The 25,887-nt window shown below is 33.7% G+C and overlaps 1 long non-coding RNA gene across 1 annotated transcript in view; it reads left to right on the top strand.

Annotated features, from left to right (window-relative positions):
- Positions 1 to 25,887, top strand: part of LOC137205690 (uncharacterized) — a 149,346-nt gene that overhangs the window by 61,085 nt on the left and 62,374 nt on the right. Inside the window, exon 2 of the long non-coding RNA XR_010934259.1 lies at positions 11,367 to 11,470. This is a non-coding gene — a long non-coding RNA (uncharacterized lncRNA). The remainder of the gene's footprint in view (positions 1 to 11,366; positions 11,471 to 25,887) is intronic.

Raw genomic sequence — 25,887 nt, 5'->3', positions numbered from 1 at the left:
AGAAAGAAGGGAAGAGAAGAGCTATTTGCTCATTGTGTAGTATGTCATTTCTCCATGATTAAATTCAAGCATGCATCCCTAAAAAATAGTTAATTTGTCAATGACACTTCTTAGATTTGTGTCAACCAACTATCCCATCCTAGATCTCCATACTATTAATTTAATGAATTTGAGCTTAAAGCAGGGGGGAAAAAACAAAACAAAATCACACTGACAAATATCCACCTAGTAGTACTTTATCTGTAACCAGCAAAAAAGAAAAACTTAAAAGATGACTACTGTAACACATATCCTTTTTATATTATAATAAAATGGGAGACCACTTGTCTACGGAATTCAGCAGTTGCCTATCAGAACAATACAGTTCATTTTAGTTGTTAAAGCAGATTTCCTCGAGTGTTCCAGATGAATGCCCATGTCAAGGTTTCCCAAGTCTCCCCTCAATACACTCTCAAAAAGCAAGTCTGCGTTTGACAGATATTCCCGTTCGTAGCAAACTCTATGCTAACAAATATAAAACTGATGGCTGTATCGAAAATTGTTACCATTCTAAAAAAATAGATAGGCTTGCAGAGGATAGATTTCCCAGCATGTCTTTCATATAATGCAAACCATGTATGCCTGTATTCAGTTGCAACAATAAACAGAATATAGTGAGGCCTAGAAGATTGTCTGTTAACATTGTCTTCAACTTCCTTGTAAAGAAAAACAATTTCTTACTTTCTTAAGGCTTTGTGATAAAAGTAGACCCTGACAAAGACATCATTGGGTGTTAAGGAAGCAAGGCAGCCTGCTTTATTATGCTGTGCATTCATTCCACATTTGAGCCATAGACTCAATTGTTTTATAATATGATCATCTAGTTCTCTTCAATCTTTCTTTTCTTTTTTCCTTCTTTCCTTTTTCTTTTCTTTCAGTAAAGTTACTAAGCATTTAATAAATGCTTAAGGAGTGCTATCTGCCTTGTCACGGGCCCACAAAGAAACCAAGAATAATAAGTTAAAAAACAAATTAATAGCATTTGGTCAGAATTAAATGCTTTCCAATTATGCAGAATTTTAAAATTCACTAATAAAATGTCCCTAATTTTCTCAACCTATAGTCAGATTTAGTTGGGCTTCATGTGTGCTTGGCTGCAATGGACCAAGGACGGGAGACATTCAGTTTCCTGTATATCCCTTTATATATTCCACTTTAAGTTCAAAATCAACACTTTAAAACTAAAACTCATCATCTTTTTTATACAAGCCAAAATATTTTATTAAACCAGAGTTGTTACTTTTGATCAGTATTTAATTTCTATACTTTCATTATCCCCTATTTTTCAAATACTACATATATTTCTAGTTCCTTCTTACCTCCTCCACTTTTCTGCCTTTTTTTAAGGCATTCATCATTTCATACCAAGATGACCAAAATATTTTGTAAACTGATCTCTCAAGAGTCTCCTCCATTTCTACCTCCAAATTAGTTTATATATCATCTATGGCATATATTCTAGAAAAAAGAATCATACCATTGTTTTATATATTTTTTGTGACACTCCTTTTGTTAAAGAAAACAATTCAAACACCCTAATTTTGTGTTTAATACTCTACTACCTGGCCCCCAATAATTTAATATAAGAAAGAGAAATCCTACTTTAAAAAGCAAAAACAAGAACAAAACATGGTTCCTGCTCAAGTAGTTATATCCCCCAACCCCATGGAGGTCTTCAGAATAATCAGAATAACCTATTGTTCAGAATATTAAAGCTATCAAAGAGTTTCAAAGGATATCTACATTGGACAGGAATTTGAATTTGATATTCTCTCTGACCTTTTCCTCACCTTTGATTGTTTGATTCCATTTCTACATCTTTATCTCCCTTGACTCCCCTAGAGAACTTTCTTATCACTCTCAGACTCAGAAACTCCTCATTCCTGAACATCTTCTGTGCCTTGCTGCTTTCATGCATTTGCCCTCATTTGGTACCCCTACCAGAAAAACCTTTTGCCTCCACTTTTCACTGTCTAAGCCCTTGCTCTCTTTGAAGGGATAAGGGGAAGGGCCAGTGGCTTTTATATCTCATCCAGTTTATCATCAGAGTTGCTGATCTTGATATCTAGAGAGCTGCCCTCGCATACATCTCACCTCACTGCTGTACAAGAAACAGCACAGCAGTTTCTTGTTCAATGAAACTATGTTCAGTGAAAGGCACAGCTGCCTTCAAACTCTGCCTCCCACATGAAGCTTTCGTTAACATATTCACCTTCTAAAATCTTGACAGGAAATTCCAACCTCGGGTCTTTCTTAGCAAGGTAAATAATTGGATAAGTGAGAGAGAGAAGTGTAGGGGGTGATATAAGACATGTGATTCTTTTTTATTGATGCCTCCCACCCAAAGGCTATTGACCCTGGTTACTCACTTAGCAGTAATGTCCCTAAATTCACATTCTGATTTTTTTTCTTTAAGTGTAAAGATCTCACTCAGATACCCCTTAGAGATGGTGAGTTGAACACATGCATTAGCTTCCATTCCTTTGTGAATTATAATTTCACCAAAGGTACAATATAACTCTTTGGAGGATGGCAGAATGGGAAACAGGTTTGCATGATGAGTGAGCATATATCTGTGTGTATGTGTGGAGGGATAAAATTTACAGAAGAAAACAAAGTCTCAAGTTCCATAGATAATGACTAAAACTGAAAAGTAAAGAAGTAGCAACATAGGCATATTATTTAGAGAAACAGAGACAAATACCAACATAATCAGTTAAAAGGTTAAAGGGAACAGCTGACCTCTTGGCAGCAGCAAATGTATGTGGGGCACAGAAAATGACTTTTGAACTATATTTATGCATAAGTTTCATGAAAAACAGATACTAAATATAAAGTTAATTATAGAATAAGATATATCATTTTAGAAAATTATAACAAAGTTTGAAAAGCATACACACATAAACACATACAAAACAGAAGATGTGATTTCTGATTGGGTAACACTGGCCAGCTGGCTGTCTTCTGAAAGCCTGATCATATGGCATAAGTGTTGTCACTGTATCATGGTTTAAGATTTGACGCTCAGTAGTGTAAACTCAGATATGATTCTTCAGCATGCCAAGAGTGGATACCTCTTTCAATAGCAGATTCAGGCAAAAGAGTTTATGAAACTGATGTACATAATCAAAATGTTCCTTTTAAAATATTCAGTGATAAGTATAGATTGTGAAGGAACCAAACATTTAAATCCACATGACCAGCTGCTCTCATCTTATAGCCAGATCTACCCATGAAATTATCTACAGTAAGAATGCCACTTAACTAATATACAACACAAAATGTAGATAGGGTAGGGAATAGATATTACTGCTTTCTGTTCATATGGACAAGTGCTGTCCAAAATAAATATAATGCAATCCACAATGGGAACCCCATATGTAATTGAAAACTTTCTGGAGGCCATATTAGAAAAATAAGAAACAGATGAAACAAATTTTAATACTATAATTTACTTAACACAATATGTACAAAATATAATTTTAACATGCAATGGACAAAAACATTACTAATAAGATATTTATGTAGTGTTTGTACTATGTCTTTGGAATTCAATGTGCATTTTACACTTACTGCATGTCACAACTTGGACATCCACATTTCATGTGGTCATTAGCAACATATGGCTAATGACCACCAAATAGGATACTGCCAGGCAAGACTCTTGTAAGCATTCAATAAGAATTTAACAGCAGAAGCCTGCTTTTCAACCTTGGACTTAGAGCCTTGGTTGTTAGTTATATAATTTAGATATTTCATTGTCTCAGGCTAAGATAACCAAGTATATGTTATGTCTACAGTAAGCATATACATTTCTGGGGGCAATACAGGCTAAGTCCTTTGACTTAGAGGTGCGTCTTTCTTCTAAATAATGCCTGCTTGGATTCAGCCCATGTTTACCTCAACGAATTTTCCTTTTTGTTTTCTAAATAAGCCAGCTGGTCTGGTGGATGACACATTCTTTCTTTAAATATGCTACTCCCTAATGTCTGCTTACCTAGAGTTTGCTTCTTTTTAGTGACCTTGAATATCTTTCCTATATTCTACTATGTTTCAGCCTTAGAGGAGAAATTTCCTTTCCCATTATTTTCATATATTTGGAAAATATTTTATTGCAGCCCTCAGGTGCAGGAAGTTGAAGTCCATATTCCATGCACATGATGTGTGCATTCTCATACACCTTCCTGCAGATAAGAATCAATAATTTAGCAGGTTAGCAAGCTGAAGAATATATATCATCACAATTCTTATATTTGAAAATATAAATTATATTTTAAATATGCAAATAACACTCGATATATAAAAACCATGCCATAGCAATTACTTTTTCTATTTATTAATAAAATGTTATATATTCTTTGGATGTTTCAAATATATTTTATTTATAATCTGTAGAAACTAATAATTGCTTTCTACAAATGTTCTAAGAGTTCAACTGTTAATGTGCAAGACATATGTTATAAAATATTTTAAATGGATTTATTATCTATACATTTTCCTTATTTTTATGAAATATGTATGAAATCATAACATAAAAAACAAGTGCCATTGGCATTTGTCAGCAGAATGTTTATAGGTTAGGAATAAACATACCATAAATGACAGTCATAAATGTACAAGAACCTCCTTTAAAAAATGGCAAACACTTGCAGGAATAAATATGTAAAATTATAAACACAAGTAAAATTTTTCCATAACACAAGTAAAATTTTTTCATTAGACTCCATTTCTCAATTTCTTGTGAGTTGTTTTCTTGGCAAGTTATTTCAGCAGGACCTATTTTCTACATTATATTTGACAAATAATATAGAAATTGTGTAGTGATAAGATTACTAGTTAGAAGACTGGTCTTAGGAGATCTCCGACTGCAAATTGGGAAAGACATTTTTTTAATCTTATGCAAAATAAGAGATGCTTCTGAGCTCTAACATACAGGAATATATATATGACTGGGCTCAGGTGTGAGTGCTCCCAAGCAGAGGATCGTGGCACTTGCTCTTCATTAAAAGTTAATGAAGAAACAAAAATAGTTAATGAAGATTTTCTAGCCCCACTGAAAGAATGCCCCAATTTCTTGGAGGAATTCAACCTCAAAAGCCTATCCATGAATCTAAGGCTTTCAAGACCTCAGAAAATCAGAAGTCCTGGGTTTGAGTTCTGTTTGTATTATTCAGCATCAGACCCTGGACAAATTGCTTATTAGCATCCTTGTACCTTCAATGTCCTCTTGTGTAAAACAGTGATAATAACTCCTGTCCTGCCTCTTTTACATGTTTTTTGAGTTGTATGTATGCATGTATGTGTGTATGTATGCATGTTTGTGTTCGTATGCATGTTATATTAACACTGCTAAACATAATCAAATGAACAGTATTCGTATATTTTATCCAAATAGAAAAACATTTCTTCTTTTTTACCATCAGCTCTGAGCCAGATGTGATGCTAAGACTTTACTTTCATTGACTTTTTATCCTTATGAGGTAGAATTGCAATTCTCATTTCCCAGATGAAGAAATTGAGAGAGTTGTTAAATAATTGCCTAAAACTACACTGACAGTAAATGGCAGAGTAGGGATTTGAAAATGGGAGTCTAGTCTAACTTCAAAGTCCTATTTTTTAAAGACATTTTCTTACTTCTTTAAGTACTCTTGAACTGCTTTCAAAAAGCAATTACTCAGTTCAACAATGAGCTAGTTTTGTCTAAAATAATTCTGAAACTGTCATAACAATTTAGGGTTTGGGCTGGTAATAGGTAATGCTAAAAAATATACTATTACTCAGGATTCTGTGACCCCTTTTATCCTGGGTATCCTTTAACTTCTTTGACTGCCTGTTTCATTTATGAATCTATGAGCTTCTGTTATGTCATCTGCTAAATTGTATAATGGGATTAGAATCCCTCCTTTGGTCCTTTGCTGATGTAAACATCTATTTGTCTTTTCCCTTGGTTGGTTTAGGTTCCTATATTACTCCCTTCTAGCAGTAAGTATTTTCTGAATTTAAGCTCTGACATTATTTTCATATTTCTTTTTTCTCTAACCTTCTGTCTACTCTTTCTCCCTCCATATCCACTCCAATCCAATACCTTCATCTCTCACCTGTATAGTAACAATACCTACATCTTTGTGCTACACTATCCTAAAATGACATTCTAAGGTCTCTGTCTTGTAAACTCTCTAACTGTTGTTCTATAAGCGTTTCTACAGTTAATGACTCCACACCTCCATGACATTATACTTAGCTTGCATTCTGCCTTCCCTCTCTACCACTGTACTTGAAATTGCTCTTCATGTTCAACAACAGCCTATGAAATGCTAAATCCAATTGGTTTTCTCCTCTTTCAGTTTACTAACTTTTTTGTGGGAATTAGCACTGTTAATCTCCCTCTCCTTTTTAGAAATCTCTACTTTTTTTTTTTAACATCTTTATTGGAGTATAATTGCTTTACAATGGTGTGTTAGTTTCTGCTTTATAACAAAGTGAATCAGCTATACATATACATATGTCCCCATATCTCCTCCCTCTTGCGTCTCCCTCCCACCCTCCCTATCCCACCCCTCTAGGTGGTCACAAAGCACTGAGCTGATCTCCCTGTGCTATGCAGCTGCTTCCCACTAGCTATCTATTTTACACTTGGTAGTGTATATATGTCCATGCCACTCTCTCACTTCGTCCCAGCTTACCCTTCTCCCTCCCAGTGTCCTCAAGTCCATTGTCTATGCCTGCATCTTTATTCCTGTCCTGCCCCTAGGTTCTTCAGAACCTTTGTTTTTTAGATTCCATATATATGTGTTAGCATATGGTATTTGTTTTTCTCTTTATGACTTACTTCACTCTGTATGACAGACTCTAGGTCTATCTACCTCACTACAAATAAATAATTCAGTTTCATTTCTTTTTATGGCTGAGTAATATTCCATTGTATATATGTGCCCATCTTCTTTATCCATTCATCTGTCGATGGACACTTAGGTTGCCTCCATGTACTGGCTATTGTAAATAGTGCTGCAATGAACATTGGGGTATATGTATCTTTTTGAATTATGGTTTTCTCAGGGTATATGCTCAGTAGTGGGATTGCTGGGTCATATGGTAGTTCTATTTTGAGTTTTTTAAGGAACCTCCGTACTGTTCTCCATAGTGGCTGTATTAATTTACATTCCCACCAACAGTGCGAGAGGGTTTCCTTTTCTCCACACCCTCTCCAGCATTTATTGTTTGTAGAGTTTTTGAGTATGGCCTTTCTGACTGGTGTGAGGTGATACCTCATTGTAGTTTTGATTTGCATTTCTCTAATGATTAGTGATGTTGAGCATTCTTTCATCTGTTTGTTGGCCATCTGTATGTCTTCTTTGGAGAAATGTCTATTTAGGTCTTCTGCCCATTTTTGGATTGGGTTGTTTGTTTCTTTAATATTGAGGTGCATGAACTGCTTGTAAATTTTGGAGATTACTCCTTTGTCAGTTGCCTCATTTGCAACTATTTTCTCCCATTCTGAGTGTTGTCTTTTCATCTTGTTTATGTTTTCCTTCGCTGTGCAAAAGATTTTAACTTTCGTTAGGTCCCATTTGCTTATTTTTGTTTTTAGAAGTCTCTACTTTTTTGACTCTTGCAATTTCCTAAATCTCCTCCTAAATGTCTCACTATCTTCGTTGAGCTTTTCTATAATCTTCATTGAGCTCTCAGTTCCTACTTGCTCCTTCAGATAAAGGAGAAAAGAAGGCAAGGGGACACCTATGTCTGTATATTGTCCCTTGTGGAAGTAAGCAAAGACCACCTGAGAACGTGCATAATCTATTAATTCAGAGCTTATCTCAAGAAAATCAGCCGCCATCACTTGTGTCTGACAGAGACTCAAAGGCAGGCAGGGGAATAGGAAAGCTTTATAGTGAGGAAAAAAAAGAACCCTTCAAGTATGCCCTGATTACAGGATGTTAGCACAGATAACCTGGAGGTGGGCTAACTAGAAATCCAGCATCCTATGTCATGAGTTTAGGGAGCATATTTGGCTTTCTCTGGTTGATCTTGAGTTGGAAGCAAGGATAAGGGGATAAAAATTTGGGAAGCTGGCAGTCATGGCCTAAGTACTGACTAGTTTAGGCCAATTACTGCAGAGGCTGCGCTTTGGATTTCCAGAATGGTGGCTATAAGATTGTGGTCAGAGTTCTATTTTTATATACAGTCTGACCATTGTTCCATTGTCTCTCACTCTAAACTCATAAAAGAGGCTACTTTAAGAAACTAGCTCCTACTTCTGGTCATGGTTTTCTACCACAGACCATATGTCTACTAGTGTGTACTCATTTATGTCTGACTTGACTTCTTTCACTCAGCGTTTTTTGACATTGATTTATTTTTTGTGTATATCAGCAGTTCTTGTTATTGCTAAATTTTCTAAATAGAATTCATTTGTATTAATATAACACACTTTGTTAACTATTCTGATGGAAATTTGGCTTATTTCCATTTTTCCCACTGGATAAAACTGCTATGGACATTCCTTTAACTCTTCCTGTGTATATATGCCCTCATTTCTCTTAGATATATACCTAAGAATAGAATTACTGGTTCATGGAATAGGTGTATGATTAAGAAGATAAGAAACTGTCAAAGAGTTTTTGCAAAATAGCTGTACCATGTCACATTCCAATAAGCAATATATGAGAATTTCCATTGCTCTACATCATCACTAACTCTTGGTATTGTCTATCTATAACCATTGTGATGGGTGTGAAGTGGTATCTAATTGTGGCTTTAATTTATATTTCTCTGTTGACTAATGATGTTGGATACCTTCTACATGTATCTAGTGACCATTCCTATATCTTTTAAGTGTGTGTTTATTTGTTCTGCCTAGTTTCTAATGGGTTGTTTGTCTTTTTTATGATTTATTTATAGGTTTACTTTATATATCCTGGATACAAATATTTTGTCTTCAATGTTATTTTTGACCCATATCTCTTCTAGATATACAACTACTTTAAAATATTTTGTTTAAAGCTAAGGAATATTTAAACAAACAAAAATTCATTAAGAATAATATTATAAACATCCATAATTGATTTTCTCACCACACTAAGATATGACAACCATTCATCTTAGAAAATAAAATATTACAAATACAGTCCAATTACTCTATTATACCATTTCCTGATTGCATTCTCTTTTAGCACCTTCAGGAAAACAAGTGGAAAGTATCTTGATGTTGGTATTTACCATTCCCTGTGTTTATACTTCTTTCATGCATATATGTATCTAAATAATATATAATATAACATTTTTCTATATTTTAAAACCTGATATATTGGTATCATGTTATATGCATTTTTTAATAAATGGCTCTTTTTGTTTAAATACTATTGTTAAGATTCAACTATATTGGCGTTTAACCTATAAATCAAGGCACTATACAAGCACCCTCTGATGCAAATTTGTGTATGCGTTTTGGCTTCTCTGTAGAGGCAAGATTTCTTGTAAGTTTGGTATCTGGTAGTTTTCATTTGATGAAGTTGTAATCGTTATTAAAAATTATCATTTCTTGTGTGCTTCCTGATGGGAGGGACTGGTGCCTGTGTTCTGGTGGTGGAAACTCTTAAAGGAAAACATAGGTAGAGCACTCTTTGACATAAATCACAGCAAAATCGTTTTTGACCCACCTCCTAGAGTAATGAAAATAAAAACAAAATAAATAAATGGGACCTAATTAAACTTAAAAGCTTTTGCACAGCAAAGGAAATTGTAAACAAGATGACTCAGAATGGGAGAAAATATCTGCAAACAAAGCAACTGACAAAGGATTAATCTCCAAAATATACAAGCAGCTCATGCAACTCAATATCAAAAAAATAAACAACCCAATCCAAAAATGGAATGAAGACCTAAATAAACATTTCTCCAAAGACATACAGATGGCCAACAAACACATGAAAAGATGCTCAGTATCACTAATCATTAGGGAAATGCAAATTAAAACCACAATGAGGCTTCACCTCACACTGGTCAGAATGGTCAGCATGAAAAAATCAATAAACAATAAATGCTGGAGAGGATGTGGAGAAAAGGGAACCCTCCTGCACTGTTGGTGGGAATGTAAATTGATACAGCCACTATGGAGAACAGTATGGAGGTTCCTTAAAAAACTAAAAAGAGAACTACCATATGACCCAATAATCCCACTACTGGGCATATACCTGAGAAAAAAGCTGTATTTAAGCAAAGTTTCTACATTGTACTAAAATTAAATTAGTATTAATCTGAAGTAGATTGTGATAAATTAGCTGCATATAATCTGCAGAGAAATCTCTAAGAGAATAAATACAAGAAATATAGTGAAAAAATCAACAGAAAATTTTAATGGTTTGATAAATTCTCCAATAAAAAGTAGACAATTCCAAATTTCAAAAAGACTAATTTCGATTCCTGTATTTTGTTTGCTGCCTTGCTTTCTAATCATTGGCTATTTCATTGCATAAAAGGAGTATTAATAAATTAAAGAAAGGAGGTGAATAATCATGGTGATGGCCATTTTAAAGATGAATCTAGAATCTCTAAATTTAGTATAATCCAGAACAACAGTATTTCTCTCACTGCTGTAGTGACAGGATACAAACTTCTGTAAGGACCTGCATAAGTCACTGAACAAATGATTTGACCATATCACACTTTTTCTCTTGCCTACTTATTACACACAGTATGATAGACAGCTCTACTTACTGAGTAAATTTGAGTATCATGTGTGTGCAAGAACAAATTAATGCTTATGTTTTCTCAGTCCATTTCAAATTAATGTGGTATGGAGAGGTCAGAAGAAATTTCACTGTCCCTCTGCTGGTCTTCCTTCTGTTCAATGAGTTCTGTTAAACGATCCCTGTAAGAGACATCCTTCATTCCTGTCTCACAAAAATTGAGTTCTGAATAGCATTGTTTTTTGTATGGAATTCAACAGATGGTACTAAATAGACGATATTTTAAACTACTTCCCAAGAGTAGATCTTCATCTGAGCCTCCCTATCACCCTCATTCTCATCGAGTTTAACTGTGTGTTCATTCATTTCAACACTGTCATGTGAGCAGTACTCACGTTTCCCTAGAAGATGTAATTATGCATATTAGCAAATATAAAGTTTAAGTATGAGTTTCATAATGTCTGCTTTTATGCTTGTATTATCTTCGGTGTCTTATTTTTAAATGACTGTGTTCCATTTTAAATTCCAAATGGTGACTACTTATCTTTTTGTAATTCAGTTCACCAAGGAATAAATTATAGGTAGTGATTTTGTCTTAGCTATCAATAGATCTTTGACAGACACTCTCATCTTTGTTGTCAGGATGAAACATTCTGTTCTGGAACAGAAGAAAAAACATTCTTCACACAGTGCTTATGAGTCTCTGAAGTCTTTACTGGTACTCAGCATACCTTCACACCCTCACGGTAAGAAAAAGTAGATTTATATTAGAAACTGTATTGAAAAATGTCTACTTCAAATGCACTCAAGGACCTTCCAGTAGTTTTATTGCAATTCCATAGTACCTTCATGTCACTGAAATAACTTGGGCTAAGCAAGGTGGACACTTTTCTAAATTTGTGGGAGGCTACCTTGAAAAAGATGATGGGGAAATAAATAAGCTATATCCTGCTGTTGTTATTCATGTTAGAGCTTTCTAGTAGTAAGTTACTACTAAATAGATGTAAATATTGGAGTCACAATAAAAGATGAGTACCTACCATATATTTGTAACCTGTAACTCCACACTTGTAATTCAAGTACAAGGTCAATACAACCAAATACATAAATATTCACATTTTCTACATAAAATATATGTATAAAAATTTTAGTAAACAAACTTTTGGTGCCATCTTAAAGAAATAAGGTCTTACCCTATATTTAAATAATGGTAAAGCTAAAAGCTACTTCCAACAAGAAATGCTGATTTGCAAACTTATAGAAGATATTAACTTTATATTAAAATTAAGATGAAAAATCAAAAGTAGTTAATTATTTTCAAACGGATCACCCATTGCCATACCTGAGTTCTGAGTCCCTTCCTCTTTCTTCTATTGGTTATTATCTCTGAAAAAAATAGCTGTAGCAGGCTTTACCTATGTATATGTTCATATTTCTTTCTAAACTACCTGCCTGCATGAGAATGAATGCTCTAAAATAAGCATAGCTACAGTCTCAAGCACCCATGACCAAACATACACATATACATAACTAGTCTATAGCACATACTACAGGCACCATACTTTTCAAAAATAAATTCAGTTTTATTTGCTCATTACAACAGATATAGCTCTCTGCAACAGTTGGGAGGTTACAGTGGAAATGACTTAAGGGGCTGCTGGCTGTAGATCTGAGCAATGAAGTTTGGATGATGTGAATCTTTTGTGTTTGGTAAATGAAAAGGGGACTTTATATTGTGATTTTATACTAGTTGAATCATTCCACCTTAATTTGCCACAAAAGTTTCTTTTACTTAAAGGGAATAACATAATCACCATATCTGGCTGAGGATATCTGGTGACCTCTTTTCATTTTGTCCCTTGGAAGAGAAAAAAAAAATATTAGGCCAGGATTATGTCCAACTGTAAAGTAGAGAAAGATTGTTCTTGGTGTCCTGCTCCACCTGTTCTTAGATCAACCTCTGAATCTTTTACTGGACTCTTCTCATGCCAGTGTGCTGGATCAAGGGGAAAGTGCAGTAAAAGGAACCAGAAATAATGCCAGGATAAAGAAAACAGGGCATAGTTGGTCATTTAAGTGTTTAGGAAATAATGCTGAGGCCGTAGAGAAATGAGAAAATTATCAGAAACTCATTCCAAGTTATAATAATAGCAAATGCTTCCCTACAGCTTATTACTTGTCAGGCAGCATGTCAACTGTTTGGTTCAGAAGTTCAAAGGTAAGGCAACAGGCTGTGCCCAGGATCTTCATTTTGCAGCAAGACTTGTGCCTGGGTTGTCCAGTTTCAAGGACAATGTTAGTTACCAGGTGGAGTTCCTGCTTTAAAAGTGTATTGGCTGCAGCAGCAGCTAGAGGACTGTCCCAATTTCTGACAGCAGTGCAAATGGCAACATTAATTTTGGTTTCCTCATTATATCAGTTCTCTGGAACGGTTTTTTGGATGATTTTTCAAAGCTTAGATTCACACCTATATCTACAACTCTAACAGTCTGTGAGCCCAATATCGTTTTCTGTTTAACCAGAATCGGATTCCACAGCTTATTATTCATAACCCCCCATGGTAAATGTTGGACTTGGTTTAGGAACAAAATGAATGTCAGTGTGGCTTCTGGTTTCTCTTTAGTTAGAGAATCCTACCTAGTTCTGTTTTTTTCCTATAATTATTTGTGATATGAATTTACTTTTTCAACTTTCCTCTCCACTAATTCCTTCAAGGCTCTTATTTTCAAAGTGAAATTCAGATAATGGTAAGGAAACAAAATGTAAAGAGACCTCCTACAGGTTTTTACATTTTCCCATAACACCTCCATTACAAATCTAATATAAAAAACCTGCAGTTCCTTCTGTATTAGTCTCTCTTAGCCTCATTGTGCCCTAGATTGTAACTTTTATTCACATTTCCATCTTAAGTGGACAGAAAATGGATTCATAAATGTCCCTTTCTCTTCTATATACACCCTAAGTTACCCAGGGTCTGCAGTGGAGGCTAGAGAGCAGCACTCAGCTGGTGGCCTCTTATATACCTGCCTAGAACTTCCTTTCCTAAAGTCCAGCATTCTTAGTAAAATGTTTCTAGCCACACTAGAAAACATGAAATTCTTAGGCAAAGCAGAGCCAGAGAATATTCTTAACTCCCAACACCTGGAGAAACATACAGGTATGACCTATTAGCCAGGATGACTTATTGCCAAAAATTTCACCCCTTTTGGAGAAATGGGGATTTCACACAACTGAGCCCTTGAATTCACAAAGAGTGATCAAAAATGCCTCATTCCCACAGACATCACCCCAACCCCAGAAATGTTTGGTTTAATTGTTACTCAAAATGTTTAGTAAAATTTATTGTGTCTATTTGCTTGAACTACTTGCCATTGATGTCTAATTACCACAGAGCGAAATGACAACTATTTTTAGAAATACATATACAGAATTAATTTTGTTGAAATTTTTCTTGGAATGCAACTCCAAATGCAGTTCATGTTGCTTATCTAGTGAAGCCATAGACTCAAATGTTTAAAAATAGTTTCATAAACACAATTTTTTTTGGACTGTGTCAGTGACAGAATGTAGACAGATAGTTATTGGCTTTTATAGAATACTTTAACCCGTGATTTTCAAACTTTTGGCTGTGAAACCCCTTCAGTTCACAAATCAATATAGGCAAAACTTTAAACATATATACATATACATAACATAGACATATTTATAAAAATAAAAATTGTCACAAATTCATTCTTATACTCAAAAAGCAGAATTTTATTTGATATATTCTATTATTTTCATTTATGAAAAAATGGTCATTCCCTATTTAATTAATTCAAAACCCAGTAGTGGTATCTTGCCCTGTAATCTGAAAAACAGTATTTTAAAGTCAGGTTCTGTTACGGTGTGGGTTACGTCTGTTTTCACACCGGCCAAGGAAACAAATCTGGTGAGTGTGATTCCTATGGGAAAGAAAATTTCTTCCAAGTTTTAAACAATCAACTTGCAAACAACTTTCACAACTCAGTTTATTCATAACTTGTGGTCTGGCTGTATTTTCTTCAAAATGCCCTTGTTTTTTGACTGATGTATATCCATAGTTCTCCACCTGTCCACATCACTCACACTTGGAGAGTAACTCAAAACAGAAGGTTTAAACTTCTCTATTCAGTGTCACACTAAGGTGAACAATTGTGTATGTCTCCGTTCATAACATTTCTTTTCTGGGGCGTAGAAAACAGAGAAAGTGAAACCTAACATCTGTGGATACACTGAAGGAAATTAAAAAACACTGTAGGAAGACATTTTTAGAAATTCACTTACTTCTAAAGTATGATAATTTATTTTCAAATAACAATTTGAATCACATTTAATGACATTTTTGCACTACTTTACACCTACTCTTGGGCAGCCAGGGAGTTAACAAAACATTTATTTTTACCTATACAATATTCTTTCAGTAAACCTAGTGAAATGCTCATTAAAAGACTTACATGTTTAGGGCTTCCCTGGTGGCACAGTGTTTAGGGCTTCCCTGAGCCTGTGCTCCGCAATGGGAGAGGCCACAAAAAAAAAATGTATTTTAATCAAACTAGAAAATAACAGCTATTATTTTTACAACAATTTCAGATTAATGAATTGTGGATAAATAATAATTACCCTTTTCTTAACAGAAGATAGAAAATTCTAAAAGACAAAATGTTTGGTATTGCTTTACATAAAACATGTCTCAGGCTGTTTTAAAGGGTTCATCTTAAATACAGTTCTTCATCCCCACAGTGTAGGTAAATGTTTGTTTTTGTGTTAATTAGGAAGTCATTTAAACATCTGCCTTTATTTTATGGACTGCCTTTAAAGTGTAAAATGTGTTTTTCTCATGAGAACACTTTATGCTCCCAAGTGACAATTTTAAAATAAAGTGTCTCTCTTTCACATATAAAGTCTAATGTGCAAAGGTTTTGACATCTGTTCTATGTAGTTGTACTTGTGAACTAGTTGTTTGATTAGAAGCAACAAAGTGCATAGAAAATGTGTCTTCACTCAAAAAAAAAAAAAAAGCACAAATAGTATACTGTCTGCTTTTATGATTCCCTTTATAGATTGCCATTTTAAATTTCATTCAGGATTAACTGGATCTCTTAAATCAGAAAGATCATCATTAAATTTAATTTTATGTAATTTAGAAAGAAAGAGAAAAAAATCAGTTTTTCAAAGCACAAAGAGTCCCTTACTTCAATACAGGGTAAAAAAATAAATCAGTGCTACTCACCATGTCTATTCAATAAAGAATTATGAATTCAAAAATAGTTTATCAGTTTATGATGCCCTAAAAGTAAGTCATATCTACTAAGATGTAAGCCAAACTCTTTTGTTAGAAATAGTCTTTAAGAATACAGGGAAATATTATTCAGTCCAAAAATTGATAGAGTAGCTATCAGTGACTTTGAAATTTATTAGTGATTCACCAGTTTAGATATTTGGACAGAAGTTATTTTTTAAAACATAGGAAAATGCAACACTTTATTGTGTATTATATACTAATTGCAGGGCAAATGCTTATTCATCCAAACACTTTGCTGCTATCAATAACCAAACATTTACTCTTTTGGAGAACACTATAGAATCTGTACTAATCCTAGAATCCTTTGAAATGTTGCGATTATTCTGAAGATACTGGTTTTCCCAGAGTTCTCTGTATCTTTACTGAGAATTCATCCATGTTTCAGGCATGGATACTAGAAACATGCAGAATGACATAGATTATTTCTGTACTGAAAGGCATTTAAAATAAACCAAGGGGGCTACTGTAAGGCCTGAAAACACCAAGAAACTTTTACACTCACTTCAGGATTTCCTGTGCTTAGGAATTTTAAATAACTATAAAATAATATGAGATAATTTTTGCTAAGCAGTACTTAACAATGTTGATTGAAACAATGGCAATATTAAGCCTTATATAGATGGCATGTATGTGAAATGTATAAACAGTCCAGGAAGTCAATTCCAGGACATATTCTGATTTTATAATCAAGAATATCTTTATAGAGATGTTGGATAGTTTTTTTAACTGAGCTTTCAAGTTTGGGTAATATTCTGTTAACATTGAAAGAGGGAAGGAGAACAGTTAAGAAGAATGATAGTGACTCCCAAACATGGGGAAAAATAGAGGAACAAAACAAAAAATATGTTTAGAAGATATTAAGGAAAATAAACTAGCTAAAATGGAGGTTTCCACCCATTAAATCATAGGAGGTGAGTTGGAAATACAGGTTGGAAGAACACCTTAAATTATAGTCTAGGAATCATAATTTTTATTTTTTCAAATTAAATTCTATGTCAAATCTTTGAGCAGCTGAAACATAAGATTAAAGCAGTAGTTTTATGAAAATTAATCGAAGAAGCATGTCTTTTAATTTACCAAGCACGTTATAGATTTTCAGTAAATATTTTAAAAATGTAATTATCATATGTTAATTATTTGAAAGGGGAAATACTCAAGATAATCAAACCTATTAGAACCTTATTACAATATGCTTTTTGTTGATGAAGATAGAGATGGAAATATAAAATCAAATATGAAAGAAAGTGCAAAGCTTTGGGACTGAATAAGTGTGTGAAAAAGAGAGAGGGAGACTTTGAGACACTTAACATGCACTGAACACAGTAAGAGGAGTCAGTTTGTCTGGTCCAGTTGCAGCTCCCCAACTCCTACATATGGAGCCATGGACAAACCCTGTACTTTCTTTCTCCCTGGTATAAAATTAGTTATACTACCACCAGTTTTGCCCATTTCACACAGTTTTCATAAAAGAAAAATCATATACCTATATTTAGGCATACATGTGTATGTATCTTCTTTGTAAAGTTCCTCACAGACAGATTATAATTAATTAATATGATAATAATAAAATAGCCAAAATTTACTAAAGCACTTACAATGAACTGGGCATAGTGCTACTGACTTCGTATATACAATATCAAGTTTCCATATGCACATAAGTGATAACATCATAAAATGAAAGTATTTCTTCCCCCAAATACATGTAAAATATTATAGAATAGGATGGAATATTATATGTCTAAAATTAATATTACAGATAATTCAAAGTGCTTATTTGTCAGTGACAATTTGTCAAAAAAGAATCCTATGGAAGAATTTCCATCGATAGTTTAATTATGAGATTCTAGGATATATGCTTTAGGGCCCAGTCACAACCAAGTATCAGTCAGTTTGGTCCCTGATAGCACATATTAAAATAACAAACGTATGTTCAAATAAGTTCATCAAGCTTCCATGCAGTTAAGTTTCAACAAGAAATATATGCCTAATCCTATGGACTGCACCAACCTAGAAAAATCCACTTATACAGAGCCCTAGAATAAACTAGTAAGGAATTCTGTTAATGGGAGGGCCATGATGAAGTGAACATTTTCTTTTATCCTCCAACTTTGCCTCCAAGTTGTTGAAGGCCCCTACTGACTGCTGGGACAGTCCTCATACAGTTGGATTACCTCAAGCATAACCTGTCATGGACCTCATGATGAAACATGGACTCTGTCTTCCCTAAATAATTGATTTTTTTCCTGAGTGCTTTTATCTTATCTTAGCTCCTTGCAGTCAAAATGTGCCATACCTCTAGTTCACACCATTTTTGTTTCTGCTATTTCAGATTTCTCTTTCTTAAATTAAGATTTTTAACTGTCTCTTTTTAAAAAATCATTTGGGACTTGATAAACTAATTACGGAGAAAAATATATATGGTTGTTCTCATCAGAACAATATCATCATTACTTTGAACTATTTGAAAACAATTGCATGAAAAAACTTTTCCAAATGAAAGGAAAACAAAATAATAAACAGAAGAAAGTAAACAGAAACTGAAATCAGGTGAACTGTTAGAAATGTTATCTAAACGTAATCTTGCCAAGTTTTCATTATATTCTTTCAAAGATTAAAAACAAAACAAAACCTAAAACTCATGCACTTTTTAACATCAAATAATTAAAATGTAATAGGCAAGTTTAGTCTATTTATTGTAATCTAACGTGTTAATTTCACTAAAGAGTATTGAAAGATACTGAATGCTATATAGCATGGTTATGACTTAACTTACTGAAGAGCAGATACAAAGCTTCCAGGAGGAAATAAAACAGGGGACTTGAAGCAAGATATGGCACATTCAAGGAACTCAAAGAAGCTGAAGATTACCTATAGCATAAGGAAAAATAATAACTCATATAAGAAAAAATATTATTTATGTTTTAAAGGGGTAAAAATGATGCTATTCAACCCAGCAAATAAATGTATTTAAGGTGCTAATTTAATATGACAAAAGAGTTTATAAGTAAATGTAATAAATTAGAGAAAAATTTCAGAATACTTTATCCTTTAACAAGAATATAATCAGGTAGTTAGTTAAACTGAATTTTCTTTCACAACTATTGACCTGAAATTATATGTTCTAAGAGTAATGATTTTATAGAATGTTAATAAAGCATATTTTTAAAGTTTGAAAAAATGATTAAGTATACCACATTTAAGGAATTCATTTAGAAAAAAACAAGTACATAAAATTGTATTAAAATTACTAATTTATAATAATATTGATAGTACAATCCTATTAGTTTATATCTCTCAATGTTTGTTGAAAACCAAGTCAATCTCTAAAGCACTGACTTGGAAACTTCTGACCTTAAGCATGATGAACAAAGATATTTCCATCATTTATTAGGAGATTGGCATGAACTAATGGATTCATTCTATAGAGAAATCTTTTCTAATATGTAGATCAAATTCTCATTTCCCCCCACTTTCTAATAATAATTTTAGTTTTCTCTCTAAATCAAAACGGAATACCCTCACATTCCTTCTTCCTTTTGTATTCTATTGTCAATTGTCTTCTCTAAATCAATGATAATGAGATTATGTAATAGTATTTTTCCCTGAAACTGAAAACTCAATAAGAAGTGTGTGACTACCAGGTATTTTATGTTATCCTTCAATTTCAATCCATATTCACCATTGTATTTATGGTTGCACATAATAGACTATAATCAAGAGTGTGGTCGACAGTGAATAAAGCCCCTTCTTCATAGACAGCATGTTTCGAGATGGCTCAGCAGAACACAGGATGTGTGGTTGATCCAACAAATGTAGAGAAATTTGCCTCCACTTGAGTGCTCTGTGAATTACCATATAATTTATCATCCAAACAAAGACACTTTCAAGAATGAAAAAAGTGGTAATAATTAATCCAGGCAACTGTTGTAAACTGGATTGTGCTGGGCAAATTGGTTATCTGGTCTCCTTGATAATACTAATAAAAAAAAAGAACAAAAATCCAGAAAACAACATAACGTTTAAGACTTTATTATTATGTCAATAATGACTATCCTCTGTATATGGAGCCCCACTCCCCCTCAACCCCACAAACCCCTGATCTTAGGAGCTATGCCAGTTATGTAGGAGCCATTATTAGTTTAAAAATGAATATGAATGAAATGAATAGATTGATCTAGTAAATAACATATAATTCATCAATTAGTGGTTGTTTATATTGGGTTGCCCAAAAAGTTCGTTTGTTTTTTTTCTGTAAGATGGCTCTAGTGGTACCTAGTTGTCTTTAACTTCATTCAAAACAATTTTGTTAGATTGTATGTGACTGCTGTCATATCAACATGCATTTAAAAAAAAGACATCAAAATTGATGAATTTTTGTGTAGCCATTTTAATATTGAAGATGGAATTTAAGAAGCAACATTTTTGGCATATTATGCTTTATTATTTCAAGAAAGGTAGAAATGCAACCAAAATGCAAAAAAAGATTTGTGCAGTGTATGGAGAAGGTGCTGTGACTGATGGAACGTGTCAAAAGTGATTTGCAAAGGTTCCTGCTGAAGATTTCTCACTGGACGATGCTCCATTGTTGGGTAGACCAGTTGAAGTTGATAGCAATCAAATTGATACATTAATTGAGAAAATCAATGTTATACCATAGCCTATATACTCAAAATATCCAAATCAAGCGTTGAGAATCATTTGCACCAGCTTGGTTATGTGAATCACTTTGGGGTTTGGATTCCACATTAGTTAAGTGAAAAAAAGTTCTTGACCATATTTCCGCATGCAATTCTCTACTTAAACATAATGAAAACGTTCCATTTTTAAAACAAATTTTGATGGGCAATGAAAAGTGGATACTTCACAATAATGTGGAATGGAAGAGATCGTGGAGCAAGTGAAATGAACCACCACCAACCACACCAAAGGCCGGTCTTAATTCAAAGAAAGCAATGTTGTGTATATCGTGGGATTGGACTATCATAAAAGTCCTCTATTATGAGCTCCTTCCAGAAAACCAAACAATTAATTCAAACAAGTACTGCTCCCAGTTAGACCAACTGAAAGCAGCACTCGATGAAAAGCATCCAGAATTAGTCAACAGAAAACGCATGATCTTCCATCAGGATAATGCAAGATCACATGTTTCTTTGATGACCAGGCAAAAACTGTTACAGCTTGACTGGGAAGTTATGATTCATCCACTGTACTTACCAAACATTGTACCTTCGGATATCCATTTATTTAGGTCATTACAAAGTTCTCTTAATGGAAAAAACTTCAATTCCCTGGAAGACTGCAAAAGGCACCTGGAACAGTTCTTTGCTCAAAAAGATAAAAATTTTGGGAAGATGGAATTATGAAGTTGCCTAAAAAATGGCAGAAGGTAGTGGCACAAAAGGGTGAATACATTGTTCAATAAAGTTTCTGGTGAAAATGAAAAATGTGTTTTTTATTTTTACTTAAAAACCTAAGGAACTTTTTGGCCAACCCAATAGAATAAATTGAGACAGTATAATTTTTTGCAACGTTTAAGATGCAAAAGAGAAGGATGTGGGCTTATGTATAAGAACTTAGAAATTCAAAACAAAATTTAATATAAAAATGAGACAGTTCTATGGAAAACAAAATTTTAAAAATTGCTTTAGATTTGAATTCTTATTGGAAGATATAGGTTTAGGCCCTCCCATTGAAACACAATGTAAAGATTATCAGAATTAAATGTTACTCAAGATTCAAAACAAGATAATGCTTTGAAATTAATCTCTGAAGAAAGACTCAGAGTCTTAGGGCAGGATCAGATTTATATTGATCAGCTTTGAAAGAGAGACATTCTCAACAAACAAGAAACATGTTCAGGGCGACATAAAGTCAGACCAACATTATTAAATGAAGATCAGAATTATGGGAAAACAGAGTCGGCAAAGACCAGAAGCTCTAAAAAAGAACTGTGGTATAATACATGGGTCCCATGGTAGTGAAACAGAGCCAAAGGAATGAATATCTGATGGCATCTGGTTTTACCTCCAATTCTGGCTAACAGAAAAACTGTCATGTTCTCCAGCTGCCATGCAAAGTCCTTTTAAAGGATTTGTCCCCTTCGTATGTTAGATTGAGATTTCTTCTTGTGGTATCTATACCTGTTTTGCAGCTTTATGTTCCCAAAGGAGAGTGATCTTGTTTCATTGAAGATGCTGGATTTCTTTAGAGCTTTACAACGAGGCAAAAGCTAACCTCTGAAAACCAGTAAACAATATTTACCCCACTGTCAATAAACAAACACTTGACATAATTCATTCAGGTATCTCTGATGATAAACTGAATGTTCATGGTGCTCCACATGACTTGCTTTAAGAGTATAGATCACAAGTCACTATTTCAATACCATTCAGAAACTCACAATACTTTAGAGCTGAAAGGGAACTTAAGAGTTTGATTTTGGACATATTTATTGAATACTAGCTATGTTCCTAGGCTTGTGGATGCTAAAGCTGTGTGATATAAAAAGTATATAGTCTTTAAGATAAAATATTACCGTATTTGACAGATAATAATCAGGAGTAGGTTAAGCTTTAATTATTTAGAGAGAAAGATAATAATGATAATGACAATAGCATTTACCTACTGAGTACTTCCTATGTGCCAGGCATAATGCTAACTTCACCTGCATTTTCTCATTTGCCGCCCCATGCATCCCCCACCCACACTGAGAAATATCAGATTAATTCTACTAGAATGGAATGGAACACTCTAATAAAATTAGGTATTTTAAAATGTATTTATTTTACTGGAACTGGTGATATGAATTTATTACTCTTAAAATCTGTACAACTCTGGGGACAATGTCTCTGTAGGGGGTTGAGCATAAGTCACAAATTACCAGAAACTGGAGCTTTCAGTATATCCAGTATGATTACAGTGCCAAAGAAACAATGGTTACAATCAATTATGATACTGCTCTTACTTTTAAAACATTGTTTTCATTATTACATTTTTAACTGCTCAAATCCCTTTCAGTTCAATTCTAAAGCATTTATCAGTTGCTTTCTATAAAACAGATGATTACAATTTTCATTGGAAAAAAATAACTGATATTGATTGAATTAATGAAAATAGAATCATGAAGTGAGTTAAATGGATTACAATCAAGTCAGTTGTTATGCTATACCTTTTTTTATACACAGATTTTATTTTTATATGAATAAGTTTATGGAACACAACTGATGTCCTTTTTCAAAGAGACCAAGGGAAAAATGTAGCCTCAGCAGTCATGGGTATTAATTTTATGGTTCCCATAAAGTCTCAGACCATGTCCCAGAACTGTAAAGTTTATGATATAGAAATGAACCTGATATCAATAACTTGTATCAGACCTTGGTGTAAGACACAGTAACAATTTGTTGGTGGGTAGAAAATATTTCCAGTTGCTGGTTTAAAAACCCTCAATATTTTCAGGCAAAAGTATTGAACATAGCATCTTTGTATGCTAATATTTTTGGTAAGACACAAGCAGTCTATCAATATTAAAACTTTATTTTCAGGTAGCATTGTATAACTTCACTTTTTGGGCTTCCATCTTAACAAAAACACAAAGTAGAATTTGTCCTTACTTGTAGTGGAAAATTAGCCCTCTAACAAAGAGTAATAGATTATTATTATTATTATTTGCTTTGCTTTTGCTTTTCGCTCCCTCTAAGTCCTAGGGTTGCTTCAATGAAATTTGTATAGATGAATGACAATATAATTGTAATAATCTACATCAGTGGTTTAAATTGAAAGACTTATTTTCTCTTCTTCATCATTAAATTGCATAATTCCATAGACTTTCTACAGCTTGTCTGTGTGTTTTATGAAAATGACACTATATGTAATACAGTAAATCCTCAGCCTTGATTTTAAAATGTTAATCACGAATAAATTATTTATGATAATTAACTGCAGAGAATTATAACATTAAAATAAAACAATTAAAATGATATCAAAATGGTTATCTATTCCATCTACACAGAAGTCAGAAGTATTGGTTGCATGGGAACCAAAGCACCAATATTTATAAAACTGTATTAGTTAAGGGGAGCAATTATACCTTTCATGGCCTGTAGTTGTTATATTTATCCAAATAAGAAAAATACAAAAAGGTCTTCAATTGGATTAAACTGAATAATTGAGGTGGTGATGTAGTTTTAATGAGAAATCTATAGTATTAGCTTTAATACAACTTAAAATATACCCAGCAGAACAACATTTTTCCTAAATGTTGAAAGAGGAGAAACTTCATGAAAAAAGTTGCCTAGAACAATGAGACGTGCTTTAAAGAAAGCAACAACTAAATTGTTACTGTAGAACTACTTTCATAACCAAAATAAGAATATCTAGAACACTGTATCTAATTAAGAAAGAAATTTGTGAGGCTTGATTATAGTGACAATGGTGATATTAAAATGTTTGAAAATATATAATTTGATCAGCAATTTAAATATATTACATCTGAACATTTTCTATGATAAAGGTGTTTTGCAACAAAAATGAATGAAAGTTTTAAGGATAATAATTTTAGCTATTAAAAATGATAATGTCAGGACTTCCCTGGCGGTGCAGTGGTTAAGAATCCACCTGCCAGTCATGAGGGAAAAAAATGAAGCTGGAGGAATCAGACTCCCTGACTTCAGACTACACTACAAAGCTACAGTAATCAAGACAATATGGTACAGACACAACAAAAACAGAAATCTAGATCAATGGAGCAGGATAGAAAGCCCAGAGATAAACCCACGCATCTATGGTCAACTAATCTACAACAAAGGAGGCAAGGATATACAATGGAAAAAAGACAGTCACTTCAATAAGTGGTGCTGGGAAAACTGGACAGCTACATGTAAAAGAATGAAGTTAGAACACTCCCTAATACCATACACAAAAATAAACTCAATATGGGTTAGAGAACTAAATGTAAGACTGGACACTGTAAAACTCTTAGAGGAAAACATAGGAAGAACACTCTTTGACAAATCACAGCAAGATCTTTTGTGATCCACCTCCTAGAGTAATGGAAATAAAAACAAAAATAAACAAATGGGACCTAATGAAACTTAAAAGCCTTTGCACAGCAAAGGAAACTGTAAACAAGACGAAAAGACAATCCTCAAAATGGGAGAAAATATTTGCAAACGAATCAATGGACAAAGGATTAATCTCCAAAACAGCTCATGCAGTGCAGCTCAATAATAAAAAAACAAATGGGCAGAAGACCTAAATAGACATTTCTCCAAAGAAGACATACAGATGGCCAAGAGGTACATGAAAAGCTGCTCAACATCACTAATTATTAGAGAAATGCAAATCAAAACTACAAGGAAGTATCACCTCACACCAGTTAGAATGGGCATCATCAGAAAATCTACAAACAATGAATGCTGGAGAGGGTGTGGAGAAAAGGGAACCCTCTTGCACTGTTGGTGGGAATGCAAATTGATACAGCCACTATGGAGAACAGTATGGAGGTTCCTTAAAAAACTAAAAATAGAATTACCATATGACCCAGCAATTCCACTACTGGGCATATACCCAGAGAAAACCATAATTAAAAAACACACATGCACCCCAATGTTCATTGCAGCACTATTTACAATAGCCGGATCATGGAAGCAACCTAAATGTCCATCGAGAGATGAATGGATAAAGAAGAGGTGGCACGTATATACAATGGAATATTACTCAGCCAGAAAAAGGAATGAAATTGGGTCATTTGTAGAGACGTGGATGGATCTGGAGACTGTCATACAGAGTGAGGTAAGTCAGAAAGAGAAAAACAAATATCGTATCTTAACGCATATATGTGGA

Source organism: Pseudorca crassidens, chromosome 14 (genome assembly GCF_039906515.1).
Source record: "Pseudorca crassidens isolate mPseCra1 chromosome 14, mPseCra1.hap1, whole genome shotgun sequence".
Lineage (NCBI taxonomy): Eukaryota > Metazoa > Chordata > Mammalia > Artiodactyla > Delphinidae > Pseudorca > Pseudorca crassidens.
Note: the sequence above shows the minus strand (reverse complement) of the source record. Positions and strands in the feature narration are given on the sequence as shown.